Source organism: Poromitra crassiceps (assembly GCF_964638095.1).
Source record: "Poromitra crassiceps genome assembly, chromosome: 16".
Lineage (NCBI taxonomy): Eukaryota > Metazoa > Chordata > Actinopteri > Beryciformes > Melamphaidae > Poromitra > Poromitra crassiceps.
In genome coordinates, this window is record NC_139645.1 from 33,604,523 (window position 1) to 33,626,203 (window position 21,681).

Below are 21,681 nucleotides of genomic sequence, written 5' to 3' on the forward strand. Positions count from 1 at the left end.
ATCCCTCTCTCTCTCTCTCTCTCTGTCTCTCTCTGTCTCTCTCTGTCTCTCTCTCTCTCTCTCTCTCTCTCTCTCTCTCTCTCTCTCTCTCTCTCTCTCTCTCCAGGTGACCTTCACCTCTCTCGACCTGCTCCTCCACACGGAGGCTCTGCTATCGGCCATGGACTTCCTGTCTGTGGCTCTCTCGCCCGGCTCATCTCCGGAGAGAGAGAGGCGGCCCAAGACCGAGACAGAGAGCAAGGCGGCGTCCGCCAAGTCCAGTGAGGGGAACACACACACACACACGCACGCACACACACACACACACACGCACACACGCACACGCACACACACACACACACACACGCACACACACACACACACACACGCACACACACACACACACACACGCACACGCACACACACACACACACACACACACACACACACACACACACGCACTCGTCACAACACAACACACACAAAACACTTTGCTCTAAAAAAGAAAAGAAAAAAAAGACCAGTGCACCCAAAAAATAAATGACTAGAAACCACATAATATGTGTTTATGTAAGGGTTAATGCACGACGAGGTGTCCATTATCACTTTTTAAGGGACGACGTGGAGGCGTGAACCGTCCGAGGCGAAGCCGAGGATGGTTTGCCTCCACGAAGTTTGCCTTGACGAACTGTCAATAGTGTTTGGCAACATACAACTTCATACGCAAAATGTGCGTATGAAGAGGCGAGAGGAGAGAGAGAGAAAGGAGGACAGCACAGCGCTGTTGAGTGCAAGCTTCTCTCTCTCTCTCTCTCTCTCTCTCTCTCTTTCCTCGGCTGTTGACGCCCATTTTCTCTGTCCGGAGACTGAGAGTCGTTTCCATGTTGCCAAACACTATTGACAGTGGCTCATAATGGCTCAGAGCCGGCTTCTGTCAGGGGAGGGAAATCTCCGAAACGAAAATCAAAATTGTAAATAAGAGTTATTTTTGATAAACTGAGCACACAGGGGTGATTTAAATACTTACTTTGACCGAGTAATTTTTTTTCTCAACATCCAAAATTGTCATATTAACCCTTAACGGGGGTATAGAGCTCAAACAGCTCTCTTGATACCACTGTGAAACTATGGCGCATTGATATGAACGGTGAACAGACCATTTAGCTAGGTGTCCATTATCACTGTACAATATCACAAAATAATGGACACCTTGCAGCTAATCAGAATCGAGTATTCACCCAGACCATGGTATAATAATTATTAATAATGAGAAACAGGCGACACTAGATAGATTAACTGAACGCCTGCTGTAACCAACACATAAGGTCTGAAATGAGGATTACAGAGCTGTTTTTTTTTTATAATGTCCTCCTGAGGAGCATGCCCCCGGACTCAAATGCAGGGAATTCATTTTTAACGGGTAACTAGTAATTGTATTGGATTAAAATGTTAAAGTAACTCTCCCAACCCTGCATAAAATACAATAACATCATCATTATTATAAAAAGTAGCCACCCCACATGTTCGCAAGCTTTTCCCAGGGACAGACTAAAGCCACGGCTCAAAACTCATCAACTAAAATCCAACATGTCCGCTCTGTCTCCATCTCCCTGCCAGCCGCTTTGGCCTCGCCCTCTGACAGTGATGTCATCGACCTGAAGGTGATGGTGACGCTGGGAGCCTTCAACGTCCTGGTGTGCGACCAGAGCTGCAACATGGCCGACATCAAGATCCAAGGTACAGAGCCACCAGACCACCATACCAAATCAACCACTCAATTATCTGGTACCTGTTTCTGGCCTACTTGGACGAGGTTAAAAGCGATACGTAACTCACCCAGCTGACTTCTCGTGGACCCTTTGCGTGGGATCACGCACATCTCTTGCAAGCACTTCACGCTACGCGGCTGGTAGCTGTTGGAATGTGGATGATATGTTTGTTTTTGTTTGTTTTGTTTTTCTTTCTGTGTCTGAGCCTTTTGTTTTTCACGTTCTGAAAATATTAAAATAAAATATGGGGGAGGGGGAGACAAAGCCCCCACTTTTACTGCTGCTGCTGCAGTTCTACAGAAATAAATTGGACTAACATCTGTATATGGAAAGGCTGGGTGATGTACTGTATGAAGAGTTTTCCTCCAAAATGCTGTGTCCAAAAAAACATTATTCCACAAAGTTCCTCATTCAATATCTTTACAATATAGAAGATATTGTCTTTTAAAGGGATAATTTTATCCACCGAACACTGAAGTCTCCTGCTGAAATTCATAAAAGAACTAGTTTTATTTGTAAACAGTAGTTGTAGTCTAGTCAGTCAGGCTGTGAGAGGCTGTGGGCTATATCTTACGCCCAGGTGATGAGGACTTACTGTAGTCAGAAGTCATAGGTGAGTATCCTCTTTGTATTGATGTCTGTGTTTTGCTCTGTTTGTTCCTCAGGTATGAACGGCTCTCTGCTGATGCAAGGTCCTCAGACTCAGCTCTCCGCCCGCCTCCGAGATTTCATCGTCATCAACGTCGATCCAAAGAGCGTCCACAAGAAGGCAAGGCGCCGCCACCGCTCCACTGTCACTGTTACTTTCACTGTTGCTGTTACTGCTGATCTCTGAGCTGAGCTACAGGGACAACGTCTTAACGCAGTCATTCCCAAACTTCAGAATGCCGCGGCCCACTTTGAAATCTGAAAATCTTCCAACCCTTATCACAACTCACACAACTACACACAAGTCTGCTGTATTACTCTATATTTTTATAACAGCTATAAAACAACTTTGTTTTCTTAGTTCTGATTACTTTTCTAAAGCAAATATTTCATCATGAATATTTCATGGTATTCCAAAAATCATGAGTGTTGGCAGGTATGCCCCCCCGTGGCCCACCTGCAGTACCTCCACGGCCCACCTGCAGTACCTCCACGGCCCACACTCTGGGAATCACTGGTGTAACAGATTCATCACCTTAGCTGCTCTGAAAATCCTCCTCAGTCTGTTACTCTTCACTCAGCCCTTTCCTCTTGACTCAGTTCATCATCTTTGCGTCTGGCAGGCCATCTCCATCGTGGGCGACGAGGTGTTCAGCTTCTCCATGAGTTTGACTCCCAGCGCCACAGAGGGTGCCGGGTATGCCGACATGAGCAAGACGGACGGGCGGGTGAAGCTGAACGTGGGCTGCATCCAGGTGGTTTACCTGCACAAGTTCTTCATGTCTCTGCTGGTGAGCCTCGCACCACATCACACCTGTCCAGTGTCTCTAACAATGTGAGGATAGAGACAGAGAAGCATTACAGTTGAAACTTTGCAAATTAAATCAAACGGATATGAAGAAGTCATGTTTTGTTCTCTTAACAAAAACCTTCACCTTCCATTTTAAATGCCGTATATGTAAGACTCAGAAATTCTCACGAGGACTCCAATTCACTCGGTGACACTTGGGAATACAAATATGTTGTTATTTAACTTTAAACCAAGGTGCATGAAGGAGTAAAAGTTTGAAAAGTAGAAACTAGCTTAGGCCTTTATTTCTAATTCTAAGTATTTTCTCATATTTAGTACCAAGCCTCCTTGTTTTCTGATCTGTTTCTTTTGGGGTTCATTTTTTTGTTGGTTTGGTTTGTTTTGTTACTGCAATGCATTACTGATAATTACGGTAATTGTCAACGGCATGCTCCAGAGACAGCATGGGCCCCATGGTAATTCAAATGTAGCTGCCGCCATCTTTTGGCACTTGTACGTTACTACAAACTACAGTTACATTCTATAACCGGCACTAGGAGTTTACCTGGATCAATCGTTGTTTTTGCCTGTATTTGTTGCCTGTATTTGGGGCTGATCTTTATGTGTTATATGACCCGGCCATTATCGGAGACCCGGCTAATATTAGAGGAAATATATATACTACGCATCTGGTGCGCTATGCAGGTATTTTGAGATTTTGAGTGATTTGGTTACTTTCATTTCCATAGAACCTCACGGTGAATAAGTATTTTCATAAAACAAAAGGGAAAGTTTTTTTTATAGTTTTGGTGGAATGGCACTGTAGAAAATTGTTGTGGAATGTTGAAACCCATTTTTCCCACGTTTTACTTTTAGACACATAACAGATTAAAATACTCATAACCTTTGATCTGAGAGAGCTATAGCAGTAATTCCAAAAGTGATATACTGTATAGGGAAGAGTTTCTAATTTATGGAACTAAAATAATAATAATAAATAAAAAAGAAAAGAAAATTAATTTTCACCATGTGAAGTGTTTTTGCAGGCCACCGCACAATATGGTGTAGTAGTTTATTGTAAATAAACTCATTGTTATTTTTGCGCCCTGTCGTTCAGAACTTCACCAACAACTTCCAGACGGCGAAGGAGGCTCTGAGTGCAGCGACGGCCCAGGCGGCGGAGAAGGCAGCGTCCAGCGTCAGAGACTTTGCCCAGAAGAGCTTCCGTCTGTCCATGGACATCAGGCTGAAGGCCCCCCTCATCCTCATCCCTCAGTCCTCCATCTCCCACCAGGCGCTGGAGGTGGACCTGGGTCTGATCACCCTGGGGAATAGCTTCTCTCTGCTGCCCGTGGATGGCTGCCCGCTGTCATCGACAACATGGACCTCCAGCTGACGCAGCTCAAACTCTCCAGGTCAGTCGCTCTGCAGGGATGAGCTCTCGGTTCTATAAAAGCCAGGGTTCATTAAAGGTCCCATTCCGTGCAAAAGCTGTTTTTACTTGTAAATGCATATATACTGCTGTCAGCCCTCCCTGTAATGAGTGGTCACACGCTCAGAACTGCCACAGTTGGATTTGTCCCTATCCAGCGTCCCTCTGCAGTCTCCTCCAAGCCACACCCCCAAACGCTTCGTTTGCCCAGAGGGGAATCTGGGGGAATCGGGACGTCACTAGCTTCCTCCTGCATACTGCGCGGGTCTCTCTCACACAAGCTACCTGCACCATTTAGTCTATAGCCACAAAATTAACACTTCTAGCTGGAGCGACGCCAACTGTACGTGATCCAGCAACTGCAGAGGTGCATTCGGTAAGTCTAGGCATTTTGAGATGTCCTCTTTAGCGTAGTACCGTTTAGTTAACGATAACTCGCAACCTAGCGTGCTGGTCCACAGACGCTAATCTGATTGGCCGCTGGGAGCCTGGGGCGGGCTCTCCCTCAGCGGCCAATGGGAACTGTTAGTTCTGAATATATTATAGAAACAGGCCGTTCTTGGGAAGCGACCAGATGAGGAAGTGAGAACTCCGTCACAACAAACGGGTTTGCTATATTTTCGACAGATTAATCCAGAATCATGTTTTATGGACCAGAGACACACGTTTTTAAGAGGTTACAGCTGCACGAATTGGGACCTTTAACACATTGACTGCCAAGGACGTCTGTGGACGTCCTAAAAAAAGTAACGAGAAGTGCCAAGGACGTCTGTGGACGTCCTAAAATCATAATTCATATTATTCCATAATTCTGCTGTTTAAGGTCGTACCCAGCCAGTGAGCATGAATCCCTTCAAGGGATCACACGGCGCCACCTTAAACATCTACACGGGAGCTGCGCCACCCACCTCAGATCCTTTACTTTGTGCAGGAGAAAGCGGAGAAAGCCGTGATCAAAGAGACACCCGATGCATGCTGCAGCCAGAGCCACACAGATTGCTCCGTCTGCAGCCGACAGTTGGCTGCGATCCGCGCCCACAACTGAGCTCCTCCGCCTCTGTCTATCCGTCTGCACATAGCCTCTCCACACGACTACCCGCCAGAAAGGCAGCACCCGAAGCCGAACGGCCAAACCCTTTCCTGCAGTCCCGTTTGCCATTTCCTTGTTGCGCTGGGATCCGCCCGGGGCAAAAACGGAGGCTGCGAAAACAGACTGTGTGCGTGTGGGGAGGAGCCCGCAGCTCAGGGGTGGAGAGGGGGGGAGGGGGGGAGAGGGGGGTGGGGCACGCAGGCCGCACAGAACCACACCATGTCACCACACCAGAAAACATTAGCCAGAGTCAGTGAATGTGCTCGAAATTAGAGTGCAAAAAGTATTCATAAAAGTGACTTTATCTTGAAAAGTAAAAAAAGACAGCAGAAAACCCTTGAAAGTGCTCTTTCAGAGGCTGTCATTTCATAATGGAACTGTCTAGAAACAAAATTTCTTCTTTGAAAGAAGCAGGAGTGTCCAATGTTTCATTAGAGTCCAGCCCTGTCCATATAGCCCTAATAGAAAAAATTCTATAGCTGTTTTCAACTGAATGGAAGTGAATCTGGCACAGGCTCCAGACAATTTTACTGAAGCGCTGTGGCACTCAATGTGTTAAAGGGACACTTCACCAAAGATCAGTGTGGAGTTATCTTTCCGTGTTAAGCACAGTGTTGGCCTGAAGGACCACACCCAGCCAGGAAACTAGACACTGTCTCTCGAAGCTACACCTCCAAAATCGAACACCATATCTAGTCTGAAATCACCATATCCATATAATATCCATCTATTGCCCAGCCCTAGCTTCTGGATTCAGCAAGAGACTGTCTCACTGCTTTGCTGGTTTGTGGTTCTGCAGGATCTGCATGGACCCTGTGGCGTCGGGCGGGCCCAGCTCAGAGCTGCTGGAGCCACTCAACCTCACGCTGAGCATCAAGAGGAACCTGGCCGCCTCCTGGTACCACAAGATGGCAGTCGTGGAGATCGATGGAGACCTGAAGCCCATGAAGGTACGAGTGGGTCTACAGCCGGGTTCATGGTCATAATGGGGAGGCAGCATTAGGGATGGGTACCGAGACCCGGTACCAAACTGGCCCCGGGGCCGGATTTCGGGATACCGGAGGATCAATAAGCTTTCACGTTAACGGTTCTCTTATCGGTACTGTCTGGAGTGGAGAAATTAAGAAAATAGATTTACTATAGGCTATATAATTGCTAAATAAACGTTACGTTATCTTGCACATTTTATCTCACCAACTCCGTAAGACAGGCCTATGATGTGTTTTTTGCGATTTCCGAACAAGAAAAGGGATAATCTTTTCCGCGTTGCTCTCCGAGACACAGCTGCTGCACTGCCAGCCAAGACGAGAGGAGTAGGACTGAGAGGAGAGGGGAGGGGCTGGGGGCGTGCCTGAGAGCACCCACCACACACATGCACAGCACAGGGAACAGGGAACCGGCGGAGGAGCAGGCAGATAGACTAGACATGCAACTGAGCAGAGCACACGTTAAGAATGGCTGAAAGAACGAAGCGATCAGATTCTAAAGTGTGGTTGTACTTCACTCGAGTCGATGGTGACAATTCACGTTGTCACAAGTGCAATAAAACCTTAGCTAGTAAAAGGTGGAAACACGAGCAATTTGTCTAAACACTTACCAAAGTGCATCACATTCAAACGGAGAAATGCACAGTTTTTGACAAGCTAGCTCGCCCTCCATCATCTCCTGTCAATGATGCCACGGTTGCGTTACCCAGTCTACCTCATCAGGTAACTATGTGAACATGGTAATGATTAAGACGAGAGTAGTAAACATTTCTCCGCTGTTTGGGTGTGTTCATCATCATAAATACAGTCTGCTATATGTAGCGAAACTCATCTTGTAACGTCCAATAAATATTGAATATTTAATGTACAGATCTCTCCTCTCCAGAGGTCACAGGAATTGACCTCTGGCCCTTGCATCTGGGGGGGGGGAGCCGAAAAGGGCCCAAGATGCCAGCCTGTCTGGAAATACCAAAGGAGTGATTTCTAACTGCTGACAGTGTGTTTCGTCAATGTCCGTTCTGTCCGGTTGGTGGAGATTTAGTTCACAGGTCACACGGACGGGACCCCGGGACAGGACTCTTGAAGAAAAACAGTCATGCCCAGGCATTGAGTCTGGAAGCAAACAGTTTAGGAACTTGTGTACTGTACGTACAACTCATGGAGTGTTTGGTATCAATATTCTCCGAATCGCAACCCACATTGATCTATATAAATCATGGGTATGTTTAATAATGCTTTGTAAATTGTAAATGTACAACATGGTCCCATCTTCCTCCTTAAACCAAAGGTCATCGAATGGAAGTGGGGGGTCAAAGGCTATAAACCACTTCACATTCCTTTTTAAGAAGAGCCAACAGACATTCACTGTCGTGGTCTTTTTGTGTGTGGCAAAATGGAATTAACAAACCTCATGATTCTATACTTTGTCAAGTTAATTAGTATTACATACTTCTTGAGTAGGAATGTATATGTATAGTGTGTTAATGTGTGTGTGACAATCATTTAATTTGTTACCGTAGATCTAACAGTGTTGACATGTTATCGAATCTAGGGTAACTCTTTTTAATTCACCCAAGATAAGTGATTTAATTAACCCATGGTTTCATTAGATATGTTTGTGTTACGTACACGTATACAAGATTTGGTAAAGATATGTGTTCCAGAAGTAGTTTTGGTTTATTCCTTAAATATAAAGATACACCACACATGTTTGATTTCAAAATAATCAGAATAATGTGTGTGATGTAATTCTGAAAGTATCATGGCCATGAAGTCATTTGATGAGATGTTTTAAGCATGTGATAAGTTAAGGGAAAGAGGTAGATGTCTTTCTCGCCGCCAGCCCCTGGATAAACAGTCGTAAATCTTTCGTGGGCCATCCAGTGTAACAAGACCAATGTCTATAATATCTATCTATCTAAGTAGTTATCTACTTACCTCTCTCTTTTCCCTTTATATCTTGTCTTTATCACACCAAGAGTGATGTCGAGAAATATAAATATGCTTGTAAGAGAAATAGTTTAGTTGAGTTCTAAACCCATACCCTTATCTGAATGCAATAGAAGGCAGGGCCATGCCCCTTTTCTCCTGACAGGAGGAGATAAAAACTGTGGCTGGCTGCGCTCTAGCAGACTTGTGCAGACGAAAGAAGAACTTTGAAACAACAAGGACTTTTTAGAACTCAAGAATTCAAGATGTAGTCCTTACTTTTAGGCCTCAAAAGATGCCATGCTTTTGAAGGCGATGATATGACTACCACCCAGTCGAGAGGCGTGATAGTCTGGCCAATTTTATATGCAGTCAGTCACTTGACAGCAGAGCAACAGAACACTGATGGACATTAAGCGTCTGATTTGAGGAGCTTTTTGGGCTTGATAACCAACCCACTAATATGATTTTTGGATCCCTTGGCCCTGACGGAGGAAAGCCGTGTCAGGTCCCATGACCATGAGACCGCTTCCCAAGAACAGGCATGTGGACAACCAAGCTCCATTCAAACAGTATTGACTCGACAAACGGCAGCAAGCAATAGTCTGGAGCTCATCGAACTAAATATAAGGCGATCCCCCCTTTCTCAACGGGATGAGATAAAGACAATTGAACCAACAACCAGCCGGTTTTGAGACCCCTCGCCTGCCCGTCCAAGAGCAGACACGGCCACCCTTCGTTGCCATGGCAGCTCCTGCCTTCCGGTGGGATCCCAGCCGAGCCAGGAAGGCCGTTCTCCCACAGACGAACAGAGGGAGAGAACCCTCGACTCTCAGACAGGCAAAGTGACCACACGTCTTTCTGCTTATTGTGAGAGTGCTGTGAAGATAGAGTAACTTAGAATACTCACCTATTGAATTAGAATATGTATTTAATTAGGTTAGGTTTAAACTAGGCTTTCTTTGAATACCTTATTTCCTTTCTTTCATTTTCCTCCTACTTCCTCCTTACCTCTCAATCGAACAAGGTGTTATGCATAATACTGTGATTTTACTATTTGGTGGATTAAATAAACGCATTCTGTTTTGAAGTTAAACACGTGTTCGGTGCTTGTTATAATAATATCAGTCGATTAAAGATCTCCCTTCCTTTAGAACTGATTCTGATTCCCTGTGACCGACGCCAGGGGTAATAGATTACTTATTAAAGTAATATAAATTGCTTATTAAAGTAATATAAATTACTGATGAACGTGGTGGTGCCCCGGGGTTTTGATATTAACTTATTGAATCAATAGTGATATCAAAATCCATATTTCTATCTAAATTCCTTACATATAAATCGTCAGGTGACGGTCATCATCTCAGTTGTCGTTCAGAAATGTTACTTTCAGAGCAGGGGGGATTTTTATTTAGTGATTTGGGGGGAAGTACAGCAGGCAGATACTGTCTTGCTTTATTTTTTATTATGCTTTCAGTTTCCCTAGCTGAATGTTGCTATTGGCACAGTGTGGTAGAAGGATATTTTAGGATATTTAAATTAATAATAAAAACGCACCCATTAAGATTTTGCTACTTTTTTTTGTTAAAGCTAGTGCTAGTGGGAGAATGAATGAGGAAAGGATAAATGAGTGCCACCTAACTGTGACCAGGTTAATTTGTCTCTTTTTTCCCCCCTTTCTCCTCTTAAAAATAACAAAAAGAACCGACAACAACCAGTCCCATTTGTTTCGGGATTTTTTTCTCGTAAAAATAACAAAAGTACCGATAAGAGTACCGTTAAAGTACCGGATCGATAAGCAGTATCGATAAGAGTACTAGTATCGTTAATTCCTTAACGATACCCATCCCTAGGCAGCATGGACGCTACCGAGACAACGTTATTGCTCAGAGTGTTTAAACAACACGTTGGGACGTTTAGACTTCCGCATTACATTCCACAAACCCACTAAAATATTGCTTTACCTAACTTGTTGTTAGGGTTAATGTAAATACATAACATTTCAATTTAGGGACGCACCGATTGCAAAGTTCTGCGCCGATAGCGATGTTTAAGAGAACAATTTGGCTTATAGCCACTACCTATGACTATGTGCGTGCCCGAATTACACACAATTCCGGACTGCACCCCATCGGGTCCCCAGCAGCGCACCCGGCAAGTTTTGAAGTCGATCGGACGAATGATTGCGGAGATTTTTTTTATTTTTTATTTAACCTTTATTTATCCAGGTTAGCCTCGTTGAGATTAAGAATCTCTTTTTCAAGAGGGACCTGGCCAAGAAAAGCAGCATACAATTATACAAGTTGCAGACGCCACAACAAACATCTCATAACATTACTACACTACATGGTACACATACATTCAGTCATTCATAAAAGCAAGTTCAACTATGAAGAAAAAAAACAGTTGCAACTTTCACCGGCCTCCCTACCTTTAACCATTGTTTTCAAAACATTTAATGAGACCAGCTCCTGTAATTTCAGGTCCTTCTGGAGCTCATTCCATGCCATCGGTGCTGAGAACTGAAACACCTTTTTACCATACTCTGTACGAGCCCTTTTTACATTCAATAAAAACAGCTTTTGTGAGCGTAAAGAGTAATTGTTGTTGCTCTGCTGGACAATGTACACAAATAATTTGGGAGTTGTTTTAATATCGCCGTATAAATAAAAAGATACCAGTGACTCAGCCTACGTAGAGTCAGAGATGGCCAGCCCACTTCCTGGTAGAGAACACAGTGGTGAGTTAGATTTTTACAGTTTTGTGATAAACCTTAAAGCCTCGTGATAAATGGGGAGATATGCGGAGGACACACACACACGCGCGCGCACACACACACACACACACACACACACACACACACACGCGCACGCACAAACACACACACACACGGCCCTGGAATTAATATCTATATATTTCTACACTCACTGAAGGGACCTTCTGGGTGTTTGCATAATTACAGCCTGTCACTAACTCCTGTGCTCTTGTTTTTGCACACGGTCCACATTGCAGCCGTTGAAGGTACGATCTGTACCCTCCTGTCCGGTGACAGCTTGACTCTGACGGTGTTTAGTTAGTTTAGCTGGATCAGTTGGTATGTTTGTTGACAGCCTGTAGCTCTAGTGGAGGATTAAACGTTTTTTTTATGGAAGTCCTGGCAGGCAATTAAGAAAAGAAAAAAAATCCAACTTCCTTCAAATAATAATAAAATAAAATAATATATGAAACAAGCGGGGGGATATTTGCCTTTTTTTTGTCAGGCGCATGTTTCTGAATGTATGTCGCTGTAATACCTCTCGACCACAAGAGTGCGCCACTAGACCATGTTCTACATACATACATAGGACTGAAAGCATCAATTTCTTCTTCCAAGGTACATACATTGTGTTAGCAAGTTATGCCATTTCCCCCCCTACTTCACAGATGAAAAAAGAAAAGACAATTGAACTTAATGCTGGCTAAACTTTTACAGGAGCGAAAACTACATTAGTCAGATCAGACTTGGAAAATGGATTCCCAGATTTGTGTTCTCAATTGCCTCTCATGGCTTCCGTACATTTTTACCTGAAGAGGAAAACTATGGACTGAAGCATGATTAAACCTCTGGATTAAAAGTGAAAGTCGTGGGGAGAAAGCAGGCTAAAAGCTGTACCTCCTGTGCTTCCTGCGCCTCCAGGTGGCGCTGAGTCAGGACGACCTGAAGGTTCTGCTGAGGATCCTGATGGAGAACCTGGGAGAGGCTGAGAGCCCAGCCCCTGCTGCATCCACACAGGCAGAGAGCCTACACATCACAACATATACACACACAGGTACACGCACACGCACACACACACACACACACACACACACACACACACACACACAGGTACACACACACACACACACACACAGGTACACACACACACACACACACACACAGGTACACACACGGGTGCGCGCGCGCGAGAGGATCTGGCTGTAAACTGTGTGTGATGTTGCCCTCAGGCGGCGCGGAGAAGCAGAGTGACATCAGCGATCAGGAGGAGGAGCCTCAGGAAACTGTCAAGTTCAACTTCAACATTGAGTCTCTGGCTCTGGTGTTGTACAGCCACGCCCCCAAACAGGTGAGTCTCTGGCTCTGGTAAGAACAGAGGGATCATTCTCACCTTTAGCCTGCAAGTGACTCAGTCCATATGTTTTTATACGTCTATGAATCTGTCCCATGATGTCTGACCCTTCACCATCGCTCTCTCCCCTGCCCTCCCTGCAGTCTCCTGAGCTGGGCCTGCTCTCTCCCCCTGCCCTCCCTGCAGTCCCCTGGGCTGGGCCTGCGGCAGCAGAGCCTGCGTCTGGGGGAGCTGGCCCTCCACAAGCTGCAGGCGTCTGGGAAGCTGCTGAGCGACGGCAGCATGGAGCTCAGCACCGTGCTGAGCGGCTGCACGCTGGACGACCTGCGCACTGCCATGACCCGCGTCAGCTCCAGGTGAGACCTCTGCTTAAGTAGCGATAACGAATCCTTAATTAACAGTTAACTAATGTGCCTAGTAATCATTTACTAATGCTGTTCATGTGAACTAAGCCTTAATTAAGAGTTAACTAATGTGTCTACACTGTCTAGTAATTATTACTTATACTGTTCATGTTAACTAAGGTATTGAGGTTGGTTTGAGGCATGACCTCACTGAGGTTAAAGGAGGACTTACCCCCTAGATATGTATTAGAACAGTGATTTGAAAATACCTATGGAAAAAACCAAGAAATTACATATACTCTTGTCTATACTGGACTCTTTGGCTGTGTTCAAGTCCAGATTTTTTTCCGGAAATCGACGCCATTACAGTTTGCCTACTGCCTCAAAAATAATTTATTTGAGAGGGGCCATATCTTTATAAATATCAACAACTAGCCAACGCTGGTGGCCTGTTTGGAAAGAGCTTTGCTCAAAATGGTTGAAAGTTATATCAATTTGGTAATTCAGTGGCGAACTAGAAATTTAATTATTTTTCTGCATGTATCTCTATGGCAGTGTATCAAACTACGTTACGAGAGCAAAGTGGCATGGGCTCGTTACAGCAGCACACCGCACAATACGACAAACCCCCCGTTCTGGGGTAACACAATGCGAGATTTCTCTACGTCATTCCCTCGTCCAAGTTGCCATATAGTCCCTTTTTCATTTTAGTTTGGGGGCTTTTCGTGATTCTTGTTAAAAGTTGTGCAAAAGTTTTCCTCTCAGCGCAGTGGAGGCTGCCTGCGCCTCCTCCCTCCTGCCAGACCCCAGCTGGCGAAACAGCCTGCTGCATGCATGGGGCGCTCTAACCTCACGGAGCAACAAACAAACACAGACAGAAATAGCTGGTGTGCGATTTAGAGAATACAGTCTGAGATTGGGTACAGGATTGAGGGAATCCCGCATCTGTTTGCCAAGGTGCGACTGGACAGGACGCTTTTCACAGACAGACACAGTAGTCGGAGCAAGGCGAGTGTCTCTCAGGGCTACTCAGGGCACAGCTGCAGATCTCTCCTCCTCCTCCTCCGCGCATTCAGTCTGTCCAAAATCATTACCGATATAATCTCAGTAGGAGGGATGCAGGGAAATATGATAGTAGCCGATGTGTTTAGAGAAGCTTTGTCACGTTGTCACGTCGTAGTATAGCGTTATATTTTACATGTGCGCTAAAGTCTGCGACCATATTTGTTTGCGGAAATATCAGACTGCTCTCTCTGCTCTCAGAGCACAGAGAGCTCTGCTCTGCTGCGCGCGCCCGCGGAGCTTGGAGCTAGTGCATGAGGTTTACAGTACGACTCTCTCCCGCCTGCCTGGGCTGGAGACAGCTGCTTCCAACTCGGACTGATAATATATACATCATCATTCAAGCTTATCCAGGTAAGATATTAATAAAGTAGTGACACATTCAGCGGAAAACTAACTATAATTAAGACATGTGCCAACTTTGACGACGTTTCGTTCAGTATTTTAAGAGCAAACTTCAATAAGAATAGGCTTGGAGTTCTGAGGAGCCGAAAGGGTACAGGGGGGGGTAGGGGAGTAATTATCTTGAAATCCCATAGTCTTTGGCTCACCGTGACGTCACGACGTGTCAAATATCCCATTCATTTGAGAGAAAAAAAAAAAGCAGTGTTCGACCCTAAGAGGGCGCTTATGCCAGTTATGCTGCTGAAAAATGATACAAATGGTAAAATGGCAACAGTTTGGTGTCAAATGTGGAAATTTTGACCAGAATTCTTCACACATCACCCCCAAAGTCATATATATTGGTTAAAAGCTGAAAAAAAGTGTTTTGGAGGTAAGTTCTCCTTTAAGGTTAGAGCAAGCTTATGACCAAGGCTGTTAATTAAAGGTTAGTTAATACTTATTAAACATCAACTAACCCTTAAATAAGGTACCGTTTAGTGTTACCCATTACTTTTTTATTTAATTTGATATCTGATTTACTTATTTTATACTCATTTTTTTGTACTACTATTTTTACTATTAGTGGAGTAGGAGTTTCATTATTGATTGCTTGATTGAAAGAAAGGTGAATACAGAATGCAGTAAATACACCAGCGAAGAAGAATATCCACACAGGCTAACACAGTTAGCTAATGCAGTCCACATACGTCAGCAAACAACCTGCAACAACACAGAGTCCAGTAAAAAGATACAAACCTTGGCCCTAGACAACTGAATTGGTTAAACTCACAAACACATAATCAAGTGAGGCATATAATCAAGTTGAATGCATCACGTAGGGTAAGAACATAATGTTGCACTAGGTGATGACGTGGAGCTCATGTGACCACATTAACACGCTCTGATGTCCCATCTGTCGGGCGGCTGTAGCTCAGGAGGTACAGCGGGTCGTCCACTAATCGGTGGTTCGATTTCCGGCTCCTCCAGTCTGCATGTTGACGTGTCCTTGGGCAAGACACTGAACCCCAAATTGCTCCCGTTGGTGTGCCAGCACCCTGCGTGGTAACCTGCCACCATCGGTGTGTGAATGGGTGAATGTACCTACTGACTGTAAAGCGCTTGGATAAAAGCGCTATATAAATGCAGGCCATTTACCATTTACCATCTCTCTGTGCAGGATGATCAGGAAGCGTGAGGAGGAGAGCGCCGAGGCCATGATCGACGTGACGTACCGTCAGAGTGCGGCGGGGGCGGGGCCTGAGCGTGAGGTTGTGGCCGTGCTGCAGAAGCTCTACCTGTGTGCCAGCGTGGACTTCCTCATGACCGTGGCCGACTTCTTCATCCAGGCGCTGCCGAAAAGCCCCGCCCCCCCGGCCTCCACCGCCGCCCACAGCGACAGGCTGCCTCTGAAACAGCTGGCCGAGCCCCGCGGAGGTTCGACCTCCAACGCCGGTAAGACACCCAATGCCCTGCGGAGGCTCCGCCTCCAATGCCAGTAAGACATCAATGCCAGTTTGGGGGGGGAAGCATCGCAATTCACTTTATTTTGAATGTTCAGCCCCTGAGCAGCAGTGGAAGCGGACGCGGCTGCGGGCGGTCGTGGTCGACCCGGAGGTGGTGTTCGTGGCCGACCTGCTGCGGGCCGACGCCCCCTCGCTGGTGGCCTCCTTCCAGTGTGACGTCAGCCTGACGGAGGAGGGCGGAGCCCACAGCATGATGGCCAACCTCAGGGAGCTCCGCCTCCTGGCCTGCCCCTTCCTCCACAGCCCAGAGCACAAGGGCATCACCACCGTGAGACACACACGCCACACACATGCACGCACACACACACTCACGTACCAGCACACACGCAGGGGCGGACTGGGATCATAATTCAGGCCGGGCATTAGATACCAAGCAGGCCAGGCTGATACGGGCCGACGTGCGTGCCGGCGTCCGAAGGGCGGCGGCGAATGTTTTTTTAGCCCGTTTGTAGCCCAATTTGGGCCGTTTGAAGCCAGATTTGGGCCGTTTGAAGCCCAATTAGGGTCGTTTGAAGCCCGATTTGGGCCGTTTGAAGCCCAATTTGGGCCAAGTCCAACTTTACAATGAGATGCACCCACTTTAACCCTTAATAAAGTAATAAAAGCACTAGTAAACCAGTAGGCGGCGCCTGGCCTGCTGTTCAGTGAGTGGCCTGACTGCGGGCACACACAAAAAAATAAAAAAAAATAAAATAATTGCAGGCCAGGCCACCGGGCATTTGCCCGACGTGCCCGATTATGCAGTCCGCCCCTGCACACACGCCACACAGCACACACGTACGCACACACACAGAGACACACACACACACACACACACACACACACAGAGACACCCACGCACGCACTCACCCACGCACACACAGAGCACAAGGTCATCACCACGTGAGACACACACACACACGTACGCACTCACACACACACACACAGAGCACAAGGACATCACCACGTGAGACATATGGAGTTATTTCTCTGTCTTTATGGAGTCCCGCAGGGATGAGTCCTAAAACCTGTCTGGAAGTCAATGGTGTTTTTCTATGGGGATTTTGGTTAAATGACTGAAATAACGTCTGTGCTGAACAACAGTTTATGAAACAAAGACCACTTTATAATTTTTGAAGTGTTTTCTGAAAATTAGATTTACGCTTCAAAAATGTGGTGATAATTTGTGAAGGTTATCGTGTTGAACACAAAGGTCTCAGTTTCATAAACGTCTGTTAACCACAGATCTTATTTCAGGCACCTAACCAAAAATCCCTATAGAAAAATGCCATTGGCTTCCACACGAGGGAACCAGCACAATGCTAACTTCTGGGTTAACCTACAACAATACATCATTCCTGCTCTACTTTATTATGCAGTCAAAGAGTTGTGTTACTTTGCAAATCCAATAGTATATTGACTGATAGAAATGTCATTCTTTGCCAATAGGTGTTGAGGCCTTGCTCAGTCGCTTTGGAAACCAAAAGCCAGCCCAACCAACCACTGACCGGCTTTGTGACAGTGGAGGAAGTCTTCGTCAAGGTACTTTCAGCTGAAATTGATCTTATTTATATGTATGATAGTATGTATAGATAGATAGATGGATAGATGTATTTCCTCCAAAAGTGGCCGGTAGTCATTTAAAATAACTGATAATGAAACAAAGGCCAGGAGTAAAAACAACGTTGGATATGGGTAAACTCCTGGTGTTTGTTATAGTTTGTAGTAACATGTAAATTAAACATAGACTGTATAAAAAGCTACCGTGACATCATCACCTATTGGTTTTTAGACTTGTGTTTGGAAGTCTGGAGGTTAGCATTTTCACCGTCGCCATCTTGGTTAAGTGATCGGCGAGCTGTGCGATCACTGGACAGGCGACCTGTCAATCACGCCCAAAAGTGTTGTCCGCTTTATCTTCTAGGGACCATAATTTACTAAATTGTTGATTGATTGATTGATTGAAACAATTTATTTCAAACAGTTAAAACAATACATAAAATGAAAAAAAACAGTAAACATAACAGTCCAATAGACTTCAGCAAAAGGAAAATACGTAAACTCCAACATAAAGAAAAGGCGAACTGTTTGAAAAGGGGCCGGAAGAAGCCTATGCTTATCGAGTCCTGCCCCCAAATCATTCATAAACAAATGTATACATCCATATACATGCATATACCAACTCCCACGCTCCTCCACACACGCTCATGTATAGATAGATAGATAGATATTTTTATTCAAGTGTCGTGCACACAGGGTGCCCAGCCCGCATGGGCTTATAAGACACTAAAGACAACAATCTTGCAAGGTGTGTAAACAACTTGACATAAACATACAGTATGTATGCATATATATACACACACACAATGTGTATGCATATATAAACATATCCACACTGGATACATATACACAAACGTACACATTATAGAACTCAAATCAGATATACAGCATATTTTTTCTCTTTTCCCAGGCTTTAGAAATGAAATTAGCTGCATGGAATGCTCCCTTTCTAAAACATAATTCAAATTTTTTATAATCATCCAAATAAAAAAAATCATTATATAGCAAGCTCATTTTCTCGAAAAGCACATGTCTAAATTCATCATACAGAGGACAGAAGAACATAAAGATCACAGAACAGGCAAAGTCTCTGTTCCTCAGGTACACCGCTAAACCTACCTGTCTCTATGGCAAGAGGCAAGGTACCTGAGCGTAGCTGGGCAAAGAGAGATCTTTGTGTTTTGGATAGATTTTGTTCAACATATTTTTCTACTTCATAAATATTTTTTATAAGTCAATAAGTTCTTAATTTAGGCTCATTCCATATTTCTATACTCCATTTTTCTTTATGTAATTGGAAGAAAGCTTTTTTAATTTCTTGAATATTACAACGTAGTCTATTATGAAATATGAATGACAAATCAGAAATATAAAATAAAGATTTCACCTCACTGGCCCAGGGAGATAGTTTTGATGTTTCCCAATTGAAAATCTTTCTCGTCAGCCTATAATCAGGCATATTTACCAGTCTGTTCCATAAACGAAGCATTTCACATTTATGCCTGACATTTGACGGTTCCCAGCCCATGTCTCCACAAATGGCTGCTATTGGAGAACGTTTATGAACTCTCAAAAAGGAGCGAATAGCCCTGTATTGTACTGTGTTAGATTTGGTCTGTTCGTTGAAGCCCCAGACCCCAGCTGCATAGTCTGAAACAGGACATACACAGGATCTATACAATTGAGTAAATGACTTAAAACCTAGGTCTCTACAGTTTTTGACTTTGCTCAGTACAGAGCCCAAAGCTCTGCCAGCTGAGTCTGATAGAGTGCCTATAGCTGGGTTGAAGGTCAGGTGATCGTCCAATGTCAAGCCAAGATACTTATACTGATTTGCATAGGTCAATGTATTTGATCCAAAATTAAATACAAATGAACTTCTTTGTACAGAGTGTTTTCTGAAATGAACAATTTTCGTTTTCTCCTGATTTATCACAAGTCTCCATTTTTTACACCAATCTGAAACACCAATTAACATATTCTGCAGGTCTTGTTCACATTCGGCTAGTAAAACAATATCATCAGCATATAAAAAAATACCTACAGTCATATCATCAATTTTAATACCCAAATTAGAATTTTTGATTTGAATAGCCAAATCATTAACATAAATTGAAAACAACGTTGGGGACAATACGTCGCCTTGTTTCACCCCGAATGGTGTAGAAAACCAGCCTGTTCTAAAGTCATTTAGCTGCACACAGGCAGTGGGTGCTCGATAGAGAGACTTGATTGCTGTATAAAGTTTACCATTTATTCCTGATTTTATGAGCCTGTACTCTAAAAGTTCTCTGTTGACCCAGTCAAATGCCTTTTGGAAATCGATAAAACATACAAATGTTGGCTTGTTTTCGTGAAGTCTAGCTCTGATAATAGAAGTGACTGAATATATATGGTCTATACAGGCCCTTTGTTTGCGGAAACCATTTTGCTCATCTACCAGCAGTCCAGATCTTTCTAAATGACCAACTAATCGATTGTTTAACAAGGCAGAATATAATTTATAAACGTTACTAATAAGACTTATACCTCTATAACTAAGTGGAGATTTGGGGTCATTTTTAGATAGGGATAGGCTTTATAATAGATTTGTACCACTGAACAGGGATGATGCCATGATCAAAACAAAATTGAAATAACTCAGACAAAACTCGAAATAATCTTGGAGCCTTTAGGACTTCATAAGAAAGCTCATCTATTCCAATTGCTTTCTTTAATTTGGCCTTATCAATGACTGTTTTAACCTCCGCTGCGGTGAAATTCGCATTCAAATATAAATTACAACAAAAAGAGTCAATGTTCATTTCCTCCTCCAACTTTGCTTTTGAATCTGTTATAGTCTTAAGAAAATCATCATCAAGGGATGAATGATTAATACCAGAAAATAAATCGCCAAAATCCTTTTCCCATTTCTCTATTACCACAGAGAACAAATACATACATACATATATATGTATATATATACACATACGTATACAAACTTACCCATACACACACAATATCATAAATCAACCCACATATCCCTATCAATACTTATTCCTAATAATACATTCCAATATTACCCCAATAACCCAATGCTTTGATACTAACTTGTGCTGTACCAATGCATATAAGAATATTTACAATGTACACAACAATTCTAAATGAACATCATGCTGTATTGAAGAACACTTGAAACTAGTGATTGAGACCATCAACTCCTTTATTAACAACCTTCACCCAGAGAGCAGGATGAGAGAAAGCTGCTGTGTGGCAGAACCTTTGAGGTTAACTCCTGTGAACTCCTCTGCTGCAGATCTCTCCGGTCATCTTGAACACGGTGATGACCATAACGGCGGCCATGACGGCCAAGCCTCAGAGCGAGCAGAGCCAGGAGGCGCGGCCCGGCGTCACAGACCTGTGGTCTGTCATGAACATCTACACCTGTAACTACTGGTTCCTGGGGGTGGACCAGGCCACCGAGGCCCTGGAGAGCTTCACCGAGCCGGACGCACGCAACCAGGGAGAGAGCTTCGCCGTCGAGGTCAAGGTGCCACGTTTATATCCTCTTGAGTCCTCAGTGGCGACATCGCGACACGAGGCGATCAGCGCTCACTCCCATCGATGCTTAATTGACAAAAAATGGTCTTTATCAGTTAACAAGTCCGACTGGCGAGTCCTTGTCTCCAACGTCCGAGTCCAAATGCATGAATGCTTGAGTCATCAGTGCCTCAAGTGCAAGTCGAATCACGACTCCTGAAAATTGGACTCTGGTCCGAGTCCTGGACTCAAGTACTACAACACAGAGTCCAGGTGACTGTGGACTCAGGCCTGTGTAGTTCAGTATGCTCTGTGTAACGTGTGTGTTGTCTTTGACAGGTGGTCCAGGTGACTGTGGACTCAGGCTTGTGTAGTTCAGTATGCCCTGTGTAATGTGTGTGTTGTCTTTGACAGGTGGTCCAGGTGACTGTGGACTCAGGCTTGTGTAGTTCAGTATGCCCTGTGTAATGTGTGTGTTGTCTTTGACAGGTGGTCCAGGTGACTGTGGACTCAGGCTTGTGTAGTTCAGTATGCCCTGTGTAATGTGTGTGTTGTCTTTGACAGGTGGTCCAGGTGACTGT

At 44.5% G+C, this 21,681-nt stretch overlaps 1 protein-coding gene and 1 pseudogene across 2 annotated transcripts in view; both read left to right on the plus strand.

Moving 5' to 3' along the window:
• LOC310791600 (protein NLRC3-like) overlaps window positions 1-21,681 on the plus strand; it is a gene marked incomplete at both ends in the record, with an annotated part of 370,782 nt that overhangs the window by 206,866 nt on the left and 142,235 nt on the right. The gene's annotated exons all lie outside the window — the stretch shown is intronic.
• Window positions 1-21,681, plus strand: part of LOC310791140 (intermembrane lipid transfer protein VPS13C-like) — an 86,929-nt pseudogene that overhangs the window by 6,102 nt on the left and 59,146 nt on the right. The window contains exons 3-15 of the transcript in view: window positions 107-260; window positions 1,597-1,716; window positions 2,414-2,517; window positions 3,020-3,187; window positions 4,304-4,601; window positions 6,508-6,658; window positions 12,300-12,432; window positions 12,608-12,726; window positions 12,916-13,085; window positions 15,697-15,953; window positions 16,078-16,310; window positions 17,471-17,563; window positions 20,877-21,110. The product of the transcript in view is annotated as an intermembrane lipid transfer protein VPS13C-like (transcript). The remainder of the gene's footprint in view (window positions 1-106; window positions 261-1,596; window positions 1,717-2,413; window positions 2,518-3,019; window positions 3,188-4,303; window positions 4,602-6,507; window positions 6,659-12,299; window positions 12,433-12,607; window positions 12,727-12,915; window positions 13,086-15,696; window positions 15,954-16,077; window positions 16,311-17,470; window positions 17,564-20,876; window positions 21,111-21,681) is intronic.